Source organism: Dendrobates tinctorius, unplaced genomic scaffold (assembly GCF_039654945.1).
Source record: "Dendrobates tinctorius isolate UK_male_01 unplaced genomic scaffold, ASM3965494v1 ptg000270l, whole genome shotgun sequence".
Lineage (NCBI taxonomy): Eukaryota > Metazoa > Chordata > Amphibia > Anura > Dendrobatidae > Dendrobates > Dendrobates tinctorius.
In genome coordinates, this window is record NW_027361937.1 from 4,011,709 (window position 1) to 4,026,747 (window position 15,039).

Genomic DNA, 15,039 nt, shown 5'->3' on the forward strand with positions numbered 1-15,039 from the left:
TATTTGGACGATTTCTTGTGCATTGGCCCAGCGGATTCTTCACGTTGTCTCAGGATTTTGAAAGTGATTGAGTGGGTGGCGGATCGGTTCGGGGTTCCGCTGGCGTCCGGAAAAACGGAGGGCCCCAGTACGTGTTTGCGTTTTCTGGGGATTGTCATCGATACTGTCGAATGGGAATTTCGGTTGCCGGAGGACAAGCTTGATGATTTGAGGTCTGAGGTGGTTTGTGCACGTCGGTTGTGGAAAATATCGTTGTGGGACCTTCAGTCGCTGTTGGGAAAGCTTAACTTCGCTTGTCGGGTGATGCCGATGGGTCGAGTTTTTTCACGTAGGCTGGCTAGCGCTACTTCGGGGGTTCGGGCTCCTCATCATTTTGTGAGATTGTCGGCGGAGCTCACGGCCGATTTGGTGGTCTGGGAGTCCTTTTTGGAGGAGTACAACGGTCGTTCGTTGGTAATGGCTGATGTGGTCTGCAACGATGCTTTGGATTTGTTTACGGATGCAGCAGGCGGATTCGGTTTTGGTGCCTATTTTGGAGGGCAATGGTGCGCCGCTCAGTGGCCTGCTGCTTGGGTTTCGGCGTGGTTGGTGCGTAACATCGCGTTGTTGGAGATTTTTCTGATTCTGGTGGCTGTTCATTTGTGGGGTCAGGAGTTTCGGAATCGGCGCGTTCATTTCATTTGCGACAACATGGGGGTTGTGAGCGCGATTAATGGTCTTACTGCATCGTCCCCTCCAGTGGTCAGAGTTTTGCAGAAGTTGGTGCTAGCATGTTTGTCTTTGAATGCGCATGTGACGGCGACACATGTGCCGGGAGTGAAGAACGATATAGCTGACTCTCTCTCTCGCTTACAGTGGGATCGTTTTCGTTCCTTGGCCCCGGAGGCAGAGTTCGAGGGTCTGATTTGTCCGGAGGAATTGTGGAGGGTGGCTTACGAGCCGCGGAGTCACTGATAGTATCGTCTTTGGCACCAAAAACCTGGGAGGCCTACCGGAATGTGTGGTGTGCGTGGGAAGAGGTCCTTACGGCTGGCTCCACCAGTGGGGCCAGGCTTGAACAAGAGGGTCTGTTGTTGTCATGGTTGGGGCAGGGCGCAAACGAAGGTTGGTCTCGGGCAAAGGTGACACGTTTGTTAGCCGGATTGTCTTTTGGTTTTCGGCTGCGCGGGTACAGGGATTTGACTAAAACGTTTTTGGTAAGACAGGCAGCGAAAGGTTTTCACCGCTTTCGGGGGGGGTGATTTAAGGCGGCCCGTGTCGTTTAATATGCTTGAGCAATTGGGTCTGGTTTTGGGATCGGTATGCGCGGATGGTTATGAGGTTGCGTTGTTTCGTTTGGCTTTTTCCTTTGCATTTTTTGGGGCGCTGCGGATTGGGGAACTCGTGTCTCACAATAAAGAGTCTGTGAGCGGGTTGTTAGCCAGGGATGTGACTTTGACCGCTCTGGGCGTCGAATTTTGGCTACGTAGGTCAAAAACGGACCAGTCTGGGAAAGGCCGTCGAGTTGTGTTGGGGGTTGTCTCTGGTTCCGGAATGTGCCCGGTTCAGTGTTTGCGTAGATTTTGGGACCTTCGTCCCAGTCTGGGCGGATCTTTGTTGTGTCACGCAGACGGTGGAAGTCTGTCTCGATATCAGTTTGGTGCGGTGTTTAAGAAGTCAATTCGGTGTTTGGGATTGGATGATTCTAGGTTTGCTTCGCATTCTTTTCGGATTGGTGCGGCGACTGAGGCAGCTGAGCGTGGTTTGGGTCCCTCTTTCATACAGCGTATCGGAGGGTGGAGGTCTAATCGTTATCGTAGTTATGTTCGGCCTTAAGGCATGAAGAAGGTGTGTCCGGTTGGCGTGGTCCATGGGGTAGTTTAAATATTGCAAGTATTGGTGCGTTTTCTTTGCGATATGTTTCTGTGAGTGTCGTTTTGTGTTTCAGGTATGGAAGCGCTGCTGGTCTGGATATTTGGTCACTCCTTTGTTTACTGGGGAGCGGTGAGAGCCATGTCAGGGCCGACGGCAGACAGTTGGGAATTTCCAGATCGGCGGCGGTGGTGCGGTGGATCGGTTTTCGGGGCCTGGTGTGGCGTCGGGTGTTGCCGGAAATTCACGAGTGTGTTCGTTTGGACCGGGCACCAGATGTTCTCGTTATTCATGCTGGGGGTAATGATCTGGCTGTCCGTTCCTTCCGGGAGTTGATCAAGGACATTAAGCAAGATTGCTTGCGGTTGTGAGTGACTTATCGGGAAGTCGCGATTGTGTGGTCGGAGAACGTGCCACGCAGGCGTTGGCGGTCCATGAGATCATTGGAGAAGGTCAACCGGGCCAGGATCAAGGTTAACAGAGCGGTGTCCGCTTTATAGTTAAAAACGGGGGAGTTGCCGTGCGACATTTTGATTTGGAGAAGGGTGAGGGCGATTACTGGTTGGCGGACGGGATTCACTTGAATGCAGTGGGTTCCGATATTTGGGCCCTTGCCCTTCAGGAGGGTATAGAGAAGGCTGTCGCTTGGCGGGTTGTGGGGTTCTCGGGTCATTGAGGTGTTCAAAGGCCCCTCGTTGTGGCGGTTTTGGGGGAGGGGGAGTCCTTGAAGTCGGTGGAAATTGGTTTTAGAGACTCTCTGGGTAGGGTCTCCTTCGTTTAAAGGTATGCTGGTCGTGATCTGGTGAAAGGTGGATGGGGAGTTTTCCGTCGGAAGAGGGCGGATCCCCAAGGAGTTTGTGGACAACATCTATTGGTGTGCTGGTGCTCCCGAGCCTGTGGGGTAACGGCTGGGAGCAAATGGTCGGGGGTTGTCCACGATATTTGGACTATTTCACCACGATCTTGTGGCTTCAAGGACTTCTCCTTCCAGGGTTAAATTCATTGTACTCATGTTGATTATGATACAGTGTTTATTGTTTGTTTATTGTTATAATAAAAGGCTGCTGTGGCCATAAAATTCCAAAAGAAATACCGGTGTCTGTGTATTAGTTGGCGCCGAGTGGGGGTGGTCATTTTATGGTCACGGTGGGGTTTTTGGGGGTAAGTCAATTCGCTTGATATCCCCTTACAAGGTAAACACTTAACAATACCAACGTCATGGACCTAACAATAGATGCTACTGGATAGAAACCACATGGTTAAATATGAAACATGCTAGCCTAAATGTATATGATATTATAATAAGGCATGACCCACCGACTGCAAATCTGGGAGTCCCCAGAAAGACGATGCACACAAACACTCACTCCAAACAGCCTTAAGAAAAGCCAGGGGGCACTGTAAGTAGCCCTGTAAGGGAGGGAGCAAAGTGACCATCCACTATAAGGACAGGGAGAGTACCACACAGACACTTACTCCAAAAGGCCTCATAAAGGCCAAAGGGCACTGTAAGTAGCCCTATGAGAGAGGGAGCAGAAAATCAGACCACTTTTAAAAAAGGGAGGCTGGACTGAAGGATGGTGCAATAGGCAAAGAATATATATGTGCCAAAGTATACAGATAAAGAGAGTGATGTGATAATAAAATCACCCTAGAGAGCAGTCCAGCATTGAGCGTCAGTGGTCAGGTCATCAGGGAAGGAAGGTCCTGGGACAAGGCAGTGTGGGGAGCCCCACGCATATCGCTGCTGAGTGCAGCTTCGTCAGGGGAAGTCACATGTAATGTGTCTATGGATTTTTTTGTACCGGTCTTTTTAATTATTGGTATGATGGTAGTATTGATGGGGGTTTGTGTATATATGTTTTTTTGTTCTGCAGATCATCTATTATATGCTGGGTAATATACCGCATTATTGTTAGTCACTTTATAGCACATTGCACTTTCAAATATTCATAATAATATTTCAAGCTAGCTATTATAATTTATATATAAATTATTTTATTTTTTGATTGCACAAAGTCACTTTGATATTTCAATTAAACTGTCAGCGCGGACATGCGGATCCCTCGCTTCATCCCTCGGGTAGCATCTGACCTGTGTTACGCTGTGTAAGCCTTGGCACCAGCCTTCTCATGTGACTGGGGATCTGATGTTTATCTTGAGGCTTGAACCGTAGGGATGACGTGCAGCACCTTGCGCAAGTATTCGGCCCCCTGGAACTTTTCAACCTTTTCCCACATATCATGCTTCAAACATAAAGATAACAAATGTAAATTTTTGGTGAAGAATCAAAAACAAGTGGGACACAATTGTGAAGTTGAATGAAATGTATTAGTTATTTTAAATTTTTGTGGAAAGTCAAAAACTGTAATTGGGGCGTGCAATATTATTCGGCCCCTTTACTTTCAGTGCAGCAAACTCACTCCAGAAGTTCATTGTGGATCTCTGAATGATCCAATGTTTTCCTAAATGACTAATGATGATAAATATAATCCACCTGTGTGTAATCAAGTCTCCGTATACATGCACCTGCTCTGTGATAGTCTCAGGGTTCTGTTTGAAGCACAGAAAGCATCATGAAGACCAAGGAACACAGTAGGCAGGTCTGTGATACTGTTGTGGAGAAGTTTAAAGCCAGATTTGGATGCAAAATGATTTCCAAAACGTTAAATATCCCAATGAGCACTGTGCAAGCGGTCATATTTAAATGGAAGGAGTATCATACCACTGCAAATCTACCAAGACCCGGCCGTCCCTCTAAACTTTCATCTCAAACAAGGAGAAGACTGATCAGAGATGCAGCCAGAAGGCCCATGATCACTCTGGATGAACTGCATAGATCTACAGCTGAGGTGGGACAGTCTGTCCATAGGACAACAATCAGTCGTACACTGCACATATCTGGCCTTTCTGGAAGAGTGGCAAGAAGAAAGCCATTTCTCAAAGATATCCATAAAAAGTGTTGTTTAAAGTTTGCAACAAGCCACCTGGCAGACACACCAAACATATGGAAGAGGGTGCTCTGGTCAGATGAAGCTTGGCGTAAAGGCAACACAGCTCATCACCCTGAACACACCATCCCACTGTCAAACATGGTGGTGGCAGCATCATGGTTTGGGCCTGCTTTTCTTCAGCAGGGACAGGGAAGATGGTTAAAATTGATGGGAAGATGGATGGAGCCAAATACAGGACCATTCTTGAAGAAAACCTGTTGGAGTCTGTAAAAGACCTGAGACTGGGACGGGAGATTTGTCTTCCAATAAGACAATGATCCCAAACATAAAGCAAAATCTACAATGGAATGGTTCACAAATAAACATATCCAGGTGTTAGAATGGCCAAGTCAAAGTCCAGACCCGAATCCAATCGAGAATCTGTGGAAAGAGATGAAAACTGCTGTTCACAAACGATCTCCATCAAACCTCACTGAGCTCGAGCTGTTTGCCAAGGAAGAATGGGCAAGAATTTCAGTCTCTCGATGTACAAAACTGATAGAGACATACCCCAAGCGACTTGCAGCTGTAATCGCAGCAAAAGGTCGCGCAACAAAGTATTAAGTTAAAGGGGCCGAATAATATTGCACGCCCCACTTTTCAGTTTTTGAATTTCCACAAAAATTTAAAATAACCAATAAATTTCGATCGACTTCACAATTGTGTTCCACTTGTTGTTGATTCTTCACCAAAAATTTATATTTGGTATCTTTATGTTTGAAGCATGATATGTGGGAAAAGGTTGAAAAGTTCCAGAGGGCCGAATACCTTCGCAAGGCACTGTATGTTTGCGGCTCACGCATGCGCACTATTGAATTTGATGCGGTCATGTGACTGGAATCATTTGTCATTTAAACCAGACTGAGACCTTGATTAGGACACGCCCCCTGAGGAAGCTGCAACTTTTCAATGCAAAACGCGCGTTGGGGTATGTGACCAGGGTACAGGTTGGACTGTTACACTTATGGGTAATTATTTATTATCTTGACCACTTTATTATACTTTCTTATAACTTGTTACATGGAGCGATATAGTGATTAATGGATTTCATTCACTGAGACACTGTTTACTCACTCACTATATTTGAGGTATTTACACCCAACATTGGAGGTATTTATGATCTTTTGTCTGCAATACCTGTGCCCTTGTATTGCAATTTCTGTGTACCGGCCTGTATTCCATGGTTATTAGTTACACCCATGATGGATCTGATTAAATCATATATGATTGAACCCATATATAGAATTCTTGGATGTGATGTTTATATGACCATTTTTCTTGTAACATTTTCCCAATAAATATTATTATTGTTACTAAGTATGGCAAATTTTGGACTCTCTGTTTCTCCTTGATATTATTGCTTTGGAGTCGCCAGTTGAATGGGTTTATGATAACTTAATACTGGTATTTTTTCCTGGCAGTCCCATTGATGTATATGAATCTATTAAAGACACACATATGAAACACATCTGTGTTTTTTGTCATTTGTGATGTATTCCTACAATTTTAAGTATATGGAATAAAGAATATTATTTTATCCTAAATGGATCCTGCATTAAGGTTAATTTTTCTACGAGTAGTCCATGCCACTGACAGCACTTCAGTCTTCCATGCACACTTCTTAAGATACTATTTGATTGACATCTGAATAGTGAGCTGACTATCTCTGTCTTACTAATTGTAATGTAGCAATATTTTTTTCTGCAGACTATTAAAATGCTGACAACTATTCATAAAATACAGTTTTTATACAAAATCTAAAGATATAACTTTCAGTGACATCTTCATCTGAGCAAAAGTGAAATAAAAATACAACTGGCATTGAAAGGTATTGCAATACATTTTAGCAATGGAAAATAGTGAGACTGGCACAGCTAATATTCCCACATGGCATTATAGAAAAGCCTTGGGGGAATAGGAATTAACCAATGTGCATTTTGCCAAAAATGTTACTGAAGTAACATTTCTGGTCACGCCACAACTTTTGTTGAATTTGTTAGGCAAGCTTTATCATGACCTATCCTCACTATGGCAGAGCTGGTCTAAACTTTCAGGAGAAGAACGCTGAAAAGCACACATTTTTTGATACAGGAAAGATATATATCTTTGTACCATGTTAGCCAGTGGATAGAGGAACTTTTTCTTGCACAAAAATCTAGCAAAAACACCCCGATGAATCGGGCCTTATATTTTTCAAACAAAATCTAAGGTGCTTCGGATTCTTTGAACTCTAGACACTGATCAAGGTATCTGTAGGTAGACACATACATTAAAATGTCCCCAAATGGGTTTAATTTTCTTTTGAACCCACCAATTTTAGTGGGACTGGAAGAACAGTTCTTCACCAATGGCCGATTTTGGGGAAAAAAAGGATAGGCATGTTGGGTTTCCACATGCCATAATCCATTGTTGACATTGAAGTAAGATGTCTAGTAGAAGCTTATTTTCCTCTCCCTACTGAAAACAAATGCATGGGTGGCCAACTTCTATTTGAGGTGTATGGTCACCAACACTTTATAATATTGAGATCTTACAACTCTAACGATTCAGACAAATATTAAATGTAGCAAAAAATAATATAACAATATAAATTGCTGATCCCTATTCTTACAACATTGTGATGACATGAACTCAAGCTTGACTGTACCTTCAATAGTATGAATTTCGAATGCCTATGTTTAGACTCCAATAATGACGCAAAGACATGGTGACCTTGTAGTGAAATTGAAAGTTCACTTATGTTTCATTATTAAGGTTTATCTTTCATAAGGCTTTTGGATAAGTGTAGATGAAATGGGATAAAGTAGTTGGTTGGAGACTTAAGAACAGCAATAGATAGGTTTATATAAACATCCATGGGTACAAAACCAAATGTTGAATTTTGAGCCAACATTATGAAAAATCTTACACTATAGTCAACATTGCTCTATTTTAATTTTTTTCCCTCTTCATTTTTCTTAATCCTTCTTTTAACACACTTTATTGCTATTGGCCCCTCTCCAAAAGACCCTACCATTTTCGTCCTTGAGTCTTAATGCTCAGCAATACATTGTGACCTCACCCGGAAAATTTAATGGACCACTGAATATGAAAGGTAATGCATGTGATTAGAAGCTTATACAAGCCAAGTAATAATTGCCCTCTTTATTCTATGCTGTGTCAGGATTTCCCATCTACAGAATTACCCATGTGACATTGAAGAGATTATGGTATTTCTGTGTATTGTGACATACTAGAGCTTGTGTTACAGGCAGGTGAAGCTTCTATGTGTATTTAAAAGATGTCAATTACTTTTTTCTACTCATTTTCAATTTGATTTAATTAAAAATGTGCACCATTTGTTGCTGTATGCCAAACGAACTACCTGAGAATTCTTCAGTAGGTCTGTTTGTACTGCAAAGTTTTGCAAATCTTATCATTTTTCTTCTGAGCTCCACTCAGCTTTTATGACCACATGAAAGTTGATCTGAATTTTGTGGTCATAAATCAGCTCAGAAAAAGCTCTCATAAGAGTAATAAATTCAGAACCAGTTCAAGTCTCAGCTAAAGGTACCCTGTCATTAGGTTGATGCTGTCGAACCCTGGGCATCACGAATCAGATCTTGGCTAAGCGATTGTAGACAGGTATACTTTGCAGCGTTTCAAAGAACACATGGTTTGAAAAACAGGCCAGGGTCCTCCGAGAAAAACCTACATAGTCCAGTGTGGCCCCTAGCCTGCTTTTCTCTGCCCCATTCCAGTTGATTGGCAGGTTACGGGGAAGGAACCTGTGAATCAACAGTAGTTGGCATCGAGAAGACAACTGCAAACTGCACCGATCTCTGCACATCTCTCCATATAAACTTCCTGTAAACTAGCTTTTACAAATTATATTTTCTCTAAAATGCTACAGCAATTTCACAGCCAGGCACTGATTCATGCTGCCCACATTTCAGACAGCATGAACCTAATGACTGGTTTCCTTTAACTCATTCTACAGCCAGCAGTAGACAATGCACTTCAAATTCAATAGACGCAAATGGTGTAAAATTTTTAATGAACCCCAATGTCAAAAATGATTTTTAGCAATAATACATGTATTTCAGCATAATAAAATGTCGTTGAAGGTTACCATACCCTTTAACTGAACTGCCTTAGCTGTAATATTGAGGGGTAATTGTAGCTACAATTTTCAGACCTGCATCGTGATGGTATTTATCCAGGCGGTTCAACCAGCATTTTTGCTTGCTAGGGTGAATAACAAAATGGTTTCGGAATTGAAAATTGGATTAAATACATTCCAAAATGCTTACCCTCTCTACTGGTACCCATAAGCATGTTACATGTCTACATTAAACCTCACATTTCATGCAGCTTAGTAATAGTGATAGGGTTGAAATGGGAGCTACCATACCTGAGTGATGTTCAACTGCATCATGCGTATCCCACAGCCTCATATGGGAGCCACCAAATAGACCCATCAATGAGCATGGGTCATAGCTATCTTCAGGGGAAATACAGTATTGAGTAATATTTGGGATCAAGACCATCAAACCATGAGCTGCTCTTGGTGAGCTCTTCTCGGTTTGGGCTCCTAGATGGGATTCACCTCTATAATGTAAGGAAGGCATAAGGACAGAGGTTGCCCTTAGAAGACAACCATTTGAATTAGCAGAAAAATCTAACTAATAAACCATTGACTATCACATTGAATTTTATATGGCCTTGTATCAATGTTATTAAGGGCCCACTAATTTCTTTCTATTTATGCCAAAACGTAATTGAATCCATTTAGCTTCAAAAGGCACCAAGTGATCAATGCATACCAATGACAAACTATAAAGAGCAAATTGGGGAAAATGATCTCAATAGAGGGATGGAACAGTTTTACCATGTAATTCCCATCTGGTCAAGCTGTTTTTGAATATTGGATCCAAAACACTGATGAAAACCAGACAGTTTTTCTGAGTATGAGAAAAATCATTGACGTCTAAATGAGGCCTTGGTATGACATACTTAGAAATTCACTAATATTACCTCATATGTATGTACAAAAAAATCTATACTAAACAATGTGTTTCACAAGGCCGAAGCTAGCACTTCACCACGTATAATGAGCAGTTGCTTATTATATTTTCTGCTATGCTGCCGATTCACATCATTTCTGAGTAACCATTCTTAATAAGCATTTTCTTATGAGTTGCACACTTGGGAAATGAATTTCATGCTTTCTGGAAAACATTTAAAATCACTACAAATACAGACTTGTATCAAATAAGCCTCCTCATCAATCACTAGGTATATGACATATTCTGTCATTACATTGCTATAACATAGAGCGGTGACCTATGGATGCTGCCATCATGAATCCGCTAGTAGCCTCTGCTATATAAATTCTAAGCAACCTGTTGTCTGATGCATCCAAACATAGCAGCAACCCAACTATGTAGCTCTGATGGAACAGAAGGCCATCTAAGGCTACTTTCACACTTGCGTCGGTACGAGCCCGTCGCAATGCGTTGGGCCGACGTACCGACGCACGTTGTGACAGATTTGCACAACGGGGGCAGCGGATGCAGTTTTTCAACACATCCGCTGCCCCATTGTAATGTCCAGGGAGGAGGGGGCGGAGTTTCGGCCTCGCATGCGCGGTCGAAAATGGCGGACACAACGCTCAAAAAAAGTTACATGTAACTTTTTTTGTGCGTCGCGGCCGCCAAAACACGACGCATCCGTCGCACGATGGATGCGACGTGTGGCCATACGTCACAATGCGTCGCTAATGCAAGTCTATGGAGAAAAAAACGCATCCTGCGGGCAACTTTGCAGGATGCGTTTTTTATCCAAAACGGCGCATTGCGACGTACGTCACACGACGCTAGTGTGAAAGTAGCCTCAGCTGGGAACAACTAAGACAGGGCAATTTCACAGCTAATGCACTAGTATACCAAGATGTTGATTCTAATGTTTTGTTGGGGCCGTTTGTGAAGTTTCACCACCAAGATGGACATAAAGAGAAAAGAACTCATAGAAGAAGTCAATGATACATCAGGTACAGTGTCCCTTCATACAGAAACATCCCTCCCCATCCTGTGTAGAAGTAAACGGTTGCCCAACTCTTTTTGCCAATACCTGTGAAGGCTACCAACGTTAAGACTATGGATGTCCAAAGGGCTTTATTAGCTTGAGTAGGCCAAAAGAGTGTCATATTGCTCTTCACCATGTTGGTATAAAGTACAATGGTATACCAGAAATGAAGATATGAAATAGCATAGCACAGTAGACGTAGCTATGCCATACACTGGTATCCAGGAGAAAAGGGTGTTTTACTTTCACAATCGAACACTATGGCTAACAGATGCCTCCATATGGCACTTGTAAGGAGGGTCATTTTCAAGGCAGTCTGTCAGCACCGAATGATTGTTCAAACCAAGTGCAGGAGCTCAGTGTATCCTTGGCATGGCCAAACATTTAGGTGCAACTTCCCACTAAATTGTTTTTTCTCTGTCTCCAACATCCCTCTTTGAATTACAGCTTTGGCTTCATAGAGCAGGTCAGCGATAGATAGAAAACAAGTAAGGAGGAAGGTGCACTTAAATCTTTGACCACGCCAAGGTTGCACCATTCCCCTGTGCTTATTGCTGACAGACTCCCTTTTAATTAATATTTCAGCAGCTTTTTCAAGGATGTATATTGAATTGAGGCAATAAATATGATGAACTATGTTGGGTTCCTCTCTTGTCTCTGTCTATCTTAAAAGTAGTTATCGACTCAGATAGCTACCACCTCAGGAAGTTAGCACAAATCTGATAGTTACTACCTATAATAGTTACTATATCAGGTGGTTATGACCTCTGATAGTTACCACCTTCAACAGTCACCGCCTGTGATAATTACCACTTCTGACAGTTATCACCCCAGATATGCACCACCTCAGATAGTTACCACGTGTGACAATTTCCACCAACTCAGCTATGTACCACCTCAGATAGTTACCACTTCTGACAGTTACCATCTCAAATATGTTCCACTTCAGATACTTACCACTTCTGACAGTTACCACCTCAGTTATGTTCCACCTCAGATAGTTACGACTTCTGACAGTTACCACCTTAGATATGTACCACCTCAGATAGTCACCACTTTGGATAGTTACCACCTCCCATAGTTGCATTATCAGATAGTAACCGCCTCAGATAGTTACCATATCCGATAATTAACATCTCAAATAGAAAATTATCACCTCAGATAGTATCCACCACAGAAAGTCACCACCTCAGATAGTTTCCACCACAGAGAGTTAACATCTCACCTTTCTCTGGTATTGTACATATAGGATGTTAAAATGTTCTGAGTAGAAAATTATCCCAATGGAACTAAAGAAAATGTAGTGAAAATTGTCAAAGTAAAGCTAAATGTAACATGTCTTCTATCACAGAGGAATTTATATTGCCTGTGTAATGTTCTTTAGAGAATGGAAGATATTAGTGAATTACTAAAACACCTTCTGAAGTGATTAAATGACTACTTCTGAAAGTGGTATCTTACATATTACAGAATTTTTGAAGAATCATAATCGGTCCTGTCAAATGAAAATATTAGCAGTGCCAAATCTGTAATCTGTCTCTACAACATCATGCCTTTCTTTTGAAGCGAATCAAAGCCTTAACATATTTGGGATGCTGTAATATATAGTGAAGTCATGTGTTGTGCATCGGGTGCATGAACATCTATGATATATTTACATGGAAATCATAAGCTTTGAATTCTTCATTGTAAGCCAAGTCCATGTTTTAAATAAATGACTTAGATAAGGGGTACAGAAAGACAATAGTGGGATATAAGCATGGGGTCACCCTTGAAACTGTTTATAATCTTCCCTTTCCACCTCAGGATGGTGAGGCCTAGTACTAACTTAGGTACACCCATCTCTTGTAGGAGAGTAGGTCATCGTAGCTCATTGGTTTGTTTCAGCCCCTCTTCTGTGTAGTGACACCTGTGGCGTGGATAAACCTGGTAGACTCTACGGGCAAAATAGTTTTGTCAAACTGAGTTAGTACCCTCATTACCCAAGGATCTCTTAATAACCTCGGACTGAATCTATGGTACTTCACCATTAGGATGAAATAATTCTATCTTGTTAGTGGGATTTGCACCTACTGTACATATAGCAGTCTATATACCAATTCATTGTCTATTTTTCATCATTTATAAACCAAAGATTGCACTTTTTTGGAAATTTGGAGGCCAAATACACAGTACCCCACTGTGCTGACTCCTTTAAAATTGTAGAGGTGAGATAAGCCTAGGGTAGTGGCTTTATCAGCCATGCAGATATCTTGTATGTTAGATATTTTCCATCATGTTTAGTAGTTTTACTATAATATAAATTATTAATATATTACCAGATTGCACCTTTACAGTAATCAACAGGTATCCAGGTATTTCATTTTAAGCCTATATTACTTTTGCGCAGTGGTTGCTCTTGTTGTGTCGTCCTTCATTTGTGTGTTATATGACAGATGCTCTATATACCACCACACAGGTCTGTAATATTGTAAAGTTTCGGCTGTATTGCAGGAACACATGGCAGATTGTGCTATTCATACACATAATCTGGTTGTTGTGTTTCATTGACAGATGTTGTTGTACTGTTGTAGCTATACGGTAACTAAGAACCAGATGGAGGCATTTTCTTGTATTAGATACAATGATCTTGTCTATTGTCTATGGGCAGGTTGCATTCTTCTCATTCTGATGTTTTGTGCTTCCTACAAGTGACACATGCCGATGACATGCACCGTATATAATAGGTGATTATAATGGATAACTTTGCCTCAGTGTGCTGTGCCTGACACATAACAAGACATGGGATATAGTGTTATTTTGTAGAAATATCAGTTGTATATATGTGACTCATTGCACGGGTGACTAACTTACATGCTCCCATATATAGGGCTTACTATAGCAATGCAGTAAATGCTGCAATTCTGCGACTCTGGCGTTTCATCATGTGGCACATGTGCTCGTGTGTTACATGAGCACTGCCATAAGTGCCGTGTTTTGTTGCTGCACATGCTTAGGGAATTTATGACTCTGGCATACGGACTGAATTGGGCACACATTGACGGTACCATGCACAGTGTGTGTTCTGTTGCTGAGGCATCCAGACATGGTTGTGTGGCATGGTGCCCTGTATGGCTTTACAGGAACTTATTGTGCCTTAAAATGTTTACTAGAAATTGTGTTGGCAAAATTTATGACTCAACCTCCCCCTGGTTTCTGTACTTTTAAGGGTTGTAGCATATCCGCCTATCTAGGTATATGTGACGCTAAATAGGCATGTACATATAAACATCCAAAAAAGACATACACTATAAAAACGAATGAAAGAACGTCAGACTGAGCCATCCGTACACATGTGCGCCTCACACAGACACCTATTCTGTACACACAGACACAGCTCCATTCACAGACACATCCCTCCCAGAGCCAGCTCGCACACACATAGTCCTACCTTCTCAGCCCCTTGCCTCATGCCTTGGGGTCCTGCAGTTGAGGACCAGCAGACAGGTTGCCTCTTTCCCACTCAGCTAGCATCCTCCAATCCCCATTCCATGCTGAGATCCACAATGAGCATCCAGCGCTGTCTGGGAAAGGGGGACTGGGAATGGATATTAGAGCGAAGAAGCCTGGGCTCGAATCCCCTCTCCTGCTCTCCCCTGCTGGAGATTCTGGGAATAATGCACAAGGAAAGGAGCAAGATGTGAGACTTGCTTACTGCTCACTGAGCTGGGCTGGAGGAGGCCACTGAATCCTGTAGGGGGGATCTGATTCCGAGGAAATCCCTTAACTAAGGGGATCAGCTGCGAAGCCCCCCTTATCCATTAACTCTTTGATTAGTCACCGTGCTTTCTCGAATATATATTAACTACTTAGTGACAAAGGAGCACAGCAAGACATTTCGCAGCAGTGAGAGGCTGTCCCCTATGGAGTGGCTTGGTTAAGTATTGCTTTTTGATCACATTAGATGGGGGCGAGCGCCTTTTCCTCTTGCTTATTCCCCACCCAACTGCACTTATTTCTCATGCAAAATTCTGTGGCCATCAATCCCTTTTTAGGTGTGTGATAGAAGAGACATGACTTCATCTGACAGGTCACATAGGGATATCAGTGCTCAGCTATGGGGCTGCTGGCCATGTTCAGCACCGGGGAT

General features: G+C 42.5%; 1 protein-coding gene across 2 annotated transcripts in view; it reads right to left on the reverse strand.

The window, feature by feature from the left end:
* CDH22 (cadherin 22) overlaps positions 1–14,792 on the reverse strand; it is a 691,233-nt gene extending 676,441 nt beyond the window's left edge. The window contains exon 1 of one of the 2 annotated variants that reach the window (XM_073559369.1): positions 14,341–14,774. The gene's annotated coding sequence lies outside the window, so the exon portion shown is untranslated. Of the gene's footprint in view, positions 1–14,340 lie in introns of both variants that reach the window. The other variant, XM_073559371.1, reaches the window with a different exon arrangement.
* Between the last annotated feature and the right edge of the window lie 247 nt (positions 14,793–15,039).